This window comes from Benincasa hispida, chromosome 10 (genome assembly GCF_009727055.1).
Source record: "Benincasa hispida cultivar B227 chromosome 10, ASM972705v1, whole genome shotgun sequence".
Taxonomy (NCBI): Eukaryota; Viridiplantae; Streptophyta; class Magnoliopsida; order Cucurbitales; family Cucurbitaceae; genus Benincasa; species Benincasa hispida.
The window spans coordinates 11,573,809-11,582,053 of NC_052358.1; the positions used below are offsets into that span (position 1 = coordinate 11,573,809).

Genomic DNA, 8,245 nt, shown 5'->3' on the forward strand with positions numbered 1-8,245 from the left:
CTTTACCTCTTAACTAATTAAGCCTCAACATACCATGTCAATAGTTCTTGAACATCTACTCACTAGAAGAAATTCGGGCTTTAATGTCGGTTTTAAACTGACATTAAAGGGCTTTAATGTCGGTTTGGAACCCACATTAAAGATAGTGTTATTATCAGGATTCTTCTTCTTCAGCTCATCCAGCAACTACAGAAGAATTAGAAAGATTTAGAATTTAACTTCAACTTAACAAGTAAAGTTATTGCACACAGTAAAAGTTAGCAGTAGACCTCGGCCAGGCGCATGGAGGGTCCTCAAAGCTGCATTTTCTCCATAATAATTTGCGAGATGACAAGTTTTCCAAGAGGAGGTCGTAATTCTCCATATCTTGTGGGTAATACTTTATCATCAGATGACAAGTTTAAGAGTTTTAACAAATCACCTGTGAGACAAGTGCTATTAGAAACTAATAGAAGAATTTTACTTCCCACAAGTAAATCAAATATTTGCAATTATGGAGACCATGCTGCTGTATTCATAGTGCTACTCACAATGCTGCTTTCCTACTATGTACATGCATGCCAAATCAATGGGCTAAATGTATAAGAGAAACCACAAAGTGCACACAACTATCAATATTAGATCAATAACAATTAAATATTTCTCTGAAACTTTGATGATTATTGACCTGATATTGATAGTTGTATGACTTCTATGGATTCTTTTATACATCTAGACCATTGATTTAGAGAATATAGAGAGCACAAGTGTGAACTAAGGCACCATCAAATAAATGAAACTAGCATCATACACTAACCAAGTTTAGGGAGCATTGCATCAACAGTCTCTGGATCAACAGGAACTGGACATTCATACATATGTTGATTTCGGAAAGAGTGAAACAAAGGAGAATACGCTGATGATCTCTTTGGATCCAACAAAGAAATGCATATAGAACGTGAATGCACAAGGCCAGACTTTGAATGTGAATCTTCCAAAGCATGATCAAATATCCTTGCAACAAAACTGCATAAGAAGTGATTGATAAGTCAAAACAACGATCACTTATCTACATACTACCATAAAAACTGAAAAATAAAGAAGTAGTTCTTGGTCAACCTAGGGCTATAAAGTTTGGCAGCAAGAGCAGATAGGGCATTACGGGCTATAAAACATAATGTTTCTGCTGCATTTGCATGAACCTCAGGCAGAATCTGATCCAAGGAGAAAAATTAATATTATAACCATAATCACATTTATATAATCATATGAAAGGCCAAATGTTATTGAAACTTCAATTTGTCACGCACATTGAAACGTGCTATAATGTGATCAGGATACAGAAAACAGAAGTGTCAACTCATATGTAACAGTAACACAATCAAGATAACCAACTTCTGTCAGATTGCAAAAGTAATCTCCATTCAATAGAATGAATGCATAATCTGATTATATGAAACAGGTTTAGCCAAGTAAATATATCTTATTCGGTGTCATGCCAAGCTCTCTCTTGAACATTTCACACATTTGATTGTACAGGGATACTGGACATTTGCTCAACATATATTCTCTCATTATCTGGACATATTCTTAGGGTACCAAATACTCCATGAATACAACTTCCAATAATAAACATATCATGTATTCCACCTATGAATTTATCCACAAACAAGAATCACAATACCAGAACCAGACTTTCATAGAATACTTACACAAGGCCATCATTTCTCTCATTCACAAATATCATATTAGTACTAATTCCATTCACAAAGATCATGGTTAGATAAATTTACATTCATGCCCATTGGGTCCGAATTACATCGATCTCTCATTGTGTATATGCATCTTTTGTATTGAACTACAAAAAGGAAAAAAAAAGATAAATTCAACATAAGTTTACGTCCATTTATTAAATTAAAACTAGCACTAAATAAAAAATAAATAATTTAAATACGAGGCTAGTAATGGGAGTAGTAGGATTATGCACTATTTCGTGTATATACTTTTGCACATAGTACCCGCATCCTACAGAATCTAACTGACGAGGGCACTGTATATTGCCTTTGAGGACAGAGTAGTCTGTAATCATGTATAGTTAGATCGATACATAACCCAGAGGTTTTGATGTCTTTAGTAAAATGTTTCATATCCTTGGCTCCAGGCTCAAGGTGATCAGTTTTTTGTCCTGATAACCCAGTACTGGTGGCCCACTCCCACTGATCCAAAGGGCACTCATGCCCCCCCCCAAGGCTGAGACCCAAAAGACATACGAATTTTTCCTTATTTAAGCTCACTATTCAACACTAATTGTGCATTTGACGAACAATTGAATGCTAAATCTAAAAAGCCTAAGTCATTATCCAAAATTGCTGTTCAAGGTAACTAGCAAGCACATGAGAGGTAACTTTGTCTAATGTCTTGAATAGATATTAAGGCAAGAATCATAACTCTTACCAGCAGGGTCAACTTCATTAGATAGTTTTTTCCTTATTTTAGCCAAACTGTCCTCCACAAATCGCTCATGGCCTTCAAGAATTATACCAAGATATCCGTACACATTGCTCTAGATCTTTAACTAAATAATTTCACGTTCATCTTTAGAGAAAGGTGCATCTTTATATAGAATTTTGGCCTGCAAAAGCATTTAGAAAATGAGATTGCCAACTTGATTGGACTACTAAAGATTTGAAATCAAGGAGTGCAATGCAGACAAATTTGAGATTACTAAAGAAATCTATAGAGTACACACATTATCTCAGAGATAAAATAAATGGAGCATCATTTCTCATAATATAACCACCAATGGAACTATCCAAAGACAATCTAGTGATATTGGTACGATGCACCATATACTCAATTGACCAATTAGAGACTACCTGCTTGAATATAGTACTTGTCCCAGATCCATCATAACCAACTAAAAGGAGCTTTTGAAGAGTAAGGTAGTCAGGAAAAGTTCTGTAAACAAGGTTGCTGTCTGGTTCCCCAGAACAAGTTGAAGATTTAGAAGGAACCGGTAGTGATAACAAAGTATAGACAAGCTTCGTTCCAGCCTAAAATGTAATCAAGAAGTTAAAAACAAGTATATGACCGGTTATAGCTACATATGTACGCTAAAATCAAAATTAACTGTCTATTTACACAAGATAGTACCTTCCCCTATATGTACCCTTTGGTGTTCTTTTGACCCTCCTTTTGGTACGATCCATCCTTATTGACCCAAAAGTGTGGATTACCAGCGCATTGAAAAAACCATAAACAACCAAAAAAAAAAAAAAAAACCAAAAAAAAAAAAAAAAAAAAAAAGAAAAAAAAAAACGCATAATACGCCTCAAAAATTAGATGGAGACTTCGCACCCTTTGATGGAGATTTCGGCTCTTTTGTAGCCTTATCTGTCTTCTTTGGCAACAGAATCAGGTTGGTATTTGGAAGAATACTGCCGCTAGCAATAGTTACGCCAGCGAGCAACTTTTCGAGTTCTTCATCATTCTTAATCGCCAATAGAACGTGCCTTGGAATGATCCTGTTCCTCTTGTTGTTTCTCGTTGCATTTCCGGCTAACTCTAGAACCTGCATATCGCATCCATAGAAGATCAATACAATGAGGATTAGAAAGACCTAGATGAAGAAGAGGAAAAATGACAATTCAGTTACCTAATAACAGCTAAATGCGATTTATTAAAGCTTCCAGAAAACACTATCGTGCAAGAGCTCCTAGCGTCACCTAATAACTCAGAAGAATTTCCTTGACTGATCGATGAGCAGGCAAAAACCATGCGGAGACGGAGGTGATTTTTGTGGACAGGTAGATCTCGACGGCTTCAAAGATTTGATTTGGGGATATGCCGGTGGTCTCTTCGATGACGAGAGTGAAGAGAGGGGAGTGCAAGTTGAAGAGGCGGCGGATTTAGGGATTTAGGGATATATTATTCAATAAAATAAGAAAAAAAAATATTACACCTTTAATGTCGGTTTTAAACCGACATTAAAGCCCATCTTCAATGTCGGTTTAAAACCGACATTAAAGTTCTGTTTTTTTTAAACCGACATTATACATCCGATTTCACTTTTTCCAACCGATATTAAAGCTCGAATTTCTTCTAGTGACTGTTACTAGTAACTCCATTTTAGCTTATTAATTCTCAACCTTTTATTTCGATAATAGATTCTTGTGTTAAAACAAAGTTCCATATCGATCACCTATGTAAGCTATCTTTCCATCTAACTCATATTCTCCTAAAGTTCCACATGATAATGAGATATTTTTCTTTTACACTAAAAAAATTCCTTGTAACCCTTCATATCATCTCCAAACCATACTTAACTAGGAGTTTTGAATACATTAAATTCATTTCTCTTTCTAAAAGAGTAAACTTTCTTGGATACTTTTTTTTTCCCCACTTTTCAAGTGGAACATAATCTCTTTACTAAAGTATATTTTACTTAACTCCTCCATAAGTCTTATCTCTCTCACTAAGAATTTTCATCTTGTAGAATTCTTCTTTGCCAATTTTCATGCTTTTAAACTCCAAAAGACTTCATTTGTTCAAATTTGTCCAACTTTGATCTTCTCATCACAATAAGGCTATGGATTTAATTAATCTAGGTACTCTAAAATAATCCTTCAACCCAAACAAATAACACTTTGCTTTATCCCCTTTAAGTCTAAACTCATGTCCAACTATTTTTGCTTCCTTTAATGACATCAACTTAGCTAGATATTTCGAAAGAATCCTTCATATCACTGCACATACTTTACCTAGTCTATCAAGGCGTAGTATTACCAAAGTGATTATGACTTATTAATCCTTTCCAAAATTCTTCTCAAAATGTTTGGTTTTAATATCTCAGAACCTTTAATAAATCCATAGTCTTTTTTTTTTTCTCCTTCTTATCCATAAAACAACTTTTAACCTTATACTTGAGTATGTGGCCTGTGAAGGAATTTATTTATCCAAACACCAATTGCACTACTCAACAAAAATAAATAAATAAATAAATAACACTAGTCCTTAATGAATTCTTATCTAGACAATTTTATTCCTTGACATTTAAATACCTTTATTCCTAAATTTTCATAACTTTACATAGTTTCATCAACCTTTAAGATCTCTGAACTGAGGTATATATTTGTTTGTTTCTAACAGAATTTCCATGAGATAAACTAGTGCCAAATGACCTCATAATTTTTTTTTCTCTTTTTGTAGCGTCGTACGTGAATAATCCGCTTATAATAATTTCTAATGAGTCACTGACCTAGCATTAGAATATAGCTAGTGCATTTAAGCTAAACAAAAATTTTAATGTACAACTACCATAAAACTTTAAATTGATAAGACATACCTGGCGATGACGAGAAATCCGTTTATGGGTCATTGGGACAATTTGGACTTACCTAGTAAGTCAGTCTACAGAACCCAAAACATAGGCTCTGATACCAACTGTAACGACCCGACTTCCTAGGACTCAAGCTAGGCTGTTACTAAACGCATACATGTATGGAAGTTAAAATGACACCCTTTTTATAATGAAATAAATGCTAAATAAATAAGATAACTTAAAAGATCTTCATTAAATTCAAATATTAAAATCAAATGATAGGGTACCCATAAGTCATAAATGGAAATAAATAAGTCTGAAAACAAATCTTAATAGAAAGTTTCAAACATCAAAACTGAAAGTAGAAAAACATGAAAAGAAATCTAAATATCATGAGCAGAAGCATAAAACTGTTCCCAATGGCTCGATCACGGATTCCGCTTGTCATTCGTCGGTGCATCTCTACCTTTACCTGAAACGACAACATGAGAAAGGATGAGTATAAAATACTCAGTAAGTAACCCCACTACTAGGGTCAGGCTTTGGTGGGACATATAAACTGCTCTAGTTCTCATGGGACACATATAAATTGCTCTCGTCCTTATGGGACACATACATACATGAAAAACTTATTTTTATCCTACTGTAGTTAAGTATGCCAACTACCTCTAGTAAGTCCCGTAGGACCCACAACATCTGGTGAGTCTCGTAGGACCTACAACCCTTGGTGAATTCCGAGGGAAACACAATCTCTGGTGAATCCCAAGGGAAACACAACCCCTGGTGAATCTCGAAGGAAACACAACATCTAGTGGGCATCTAACTAATCAATAAAGACACTATCGCAGTCTCAACATCACAACTATCAGAACATGGTTCTATAACATACATATACACCTCAACATCATGGCTTTACAACATGCACATATGTCTCAATATCCTCATATCAAATACAACCTCATTGAATCAAGTATCAACTCATACTAGCATGCAAATATCTACGTGCACAAATAAATCTTTCAGATCCTTATACAAGAACATATATTGGCCATACTATACTATCCGTCTATCATGCTATCGTTCTATCATAATATTCATCTATCATGCTAGCATATATCTAGTGTTGGCCCGTGGGCAGTTCCAGTAGTAAGATTACTTACTTCGATACTAGATTCAGATATCGATCCAAGCGGCAGTCTTCAATAATCAATCTTTGAATTCAATTCCCTAACGAAGCCTGAGCAATAACCACCCTCAAGATTCCAATCTCCAAAATCTTCCTTCAATCAAACCCTGCTTCCAACTTTTAACCTATTTTTTTCCTTAAAATTTTCAATTCACAAAGAATTTAACTAATCCTCTTCAACAATGAAATTAATTTTTGACATTAATTTCAAATTAAATTTGTGTGACATAACCCCCTTCCAAAATGAAATTAATTCTTGACATTAATTTTAAATTAAATTTATGTGACATTAACAGTCCAATTTCCATAACTTCTTCTGATTAAACTATTAAATTGAAACATCCCTTTCTTAGCAATTAAATCACAATAATTACATTTTGAATTTCTAAAATTCCAAAAATGTCCTCTAATACTAGAAAATATTGAAATTACATTAAGAACAAAATTCGAGGTGTTAAGAGAACCCACGACCTTGCTATATTTCTCTTTGCTTTCTTGGATCATTCTCCTTGTATCTAACTTTTCTCTTCCATATCTGTATTTTATATATTCCTTCAGGTTTCTTTTCTAGAGTTGACTGTCTTTTTAGTGTCCATTTTCTATTTCGGGACCGATTGAGGGGTTTCTCTAGGAGGAATACAGGTAATGGTTATGAATTATGATGTTCCTATGAGTTTTGTTTTTTGTTTTTTTTTTTTTTTTCTCATTTGATTGTGTTCTGTTTGCGGGTTGATTGGCATATATATTCTGATTTCTTCATCAAATGAATATTACTCTAAACTTTGAAGTTTCATACATTCTAGATGGTGTTGGTTCTATTGAACTGTAATGAAAATAAGCTAAAAAATTTAGCTATAATCAGTTCAAGACCCAACTGAAGCTACTTCAGCTAGCTCACCTCTCAAACAAATAAAAAATTTCAGTTAGAAGAGTTAACCAAAACAAACGAACTACTTCTGTAAACTGAAATCTCTGTGTGTAAATACTCAAACATTACTAAATAAAAAATAGTTGAGAGAAAAGATCTTTAATACAACTTAGAAGCTTTATAAAGAAATTTTCATACCTTTAACCGTGGATGTAGGTCTTTATGGCCGAACCACTTAAACCATTATGTAGATCTTCTTCTCCTCAATCTTTTCCTATCATGCATGCTTCGATTTATGTTCTATGCTCTCAAATCTACACAGAACATCAAGGAGGTTAGGGAGAAAAATAAGAACCTAGCCTAAAGATGTCTCTCATCTGAAACAAAAGAGGAAGACAAAAGTTTTTTTTTTCTTTTTTTTACTCATCTTTTCTCTTAAGTTTGCGACGTGGCACAATGTACTTCGCACATAAAAAAATCAATTCTGTTTTGCCCCAGCTAAGGGAGGAAATTTATTTAATTAGGCTCCTTTTAAATCATCAGCAATTAAGCTAAAAGGCTATCGTTTATAATATAAACAAATGATTTTTCTGTAGTTGCAATTTGTTGCAACTTCCAAATTATGACGCATTCACCTATAGAGGAAAATGCTCAGGCTAAAACCAAGGCCAATGCAATAGGACTAGTTATTATTGGATGTTCTATTTTGCATCATTTACTCCCTCTCATTTCTCTGAAGCATCGGTTAAGGTACACTTTTTTTAAGGGAGTATTATGAAGTTTTCTGACCAGTATCAACATTCTGTGATGTATTAAGCATGTTCCATCCTATTTATCTGCTTCCCTGATTTATATTGAAGCTTTCAAGTCTGGAAAAGTAATTTTTTGGTTA

General features: G+C 34.1%; 1 long non-coding RNA gene across 2 annotated transcripts; it reads right to left on the minus strand.

Annotated features, from left to right (window-relative positions):
* Positions 1 to 5,708: 5,708 nt before the first annotated feature.
* Positions 5,709 to 7,725, minus strand: LOC120087592. 2 transcript variants are annotated; one of them, XR_005484626.1, is made up of 3 exons: positions 7,552 to 7,725; positions 6,460 to 6,610; positions 5,709 to 5,771 (listed from the first exon to the last, which is right to left on the minus strand). It is a non-coding gene; the product is annotated as an uncharacterized LOC120087592 (long non-coding RNA). The 2 variants fall into 2 exon arrangements; XR_005484627.1 differs by having other exon boundaries at positions 6,460 to 6,621.
* Positions 7,726 to 8,245: the final 520 nt, after the last annotated feature.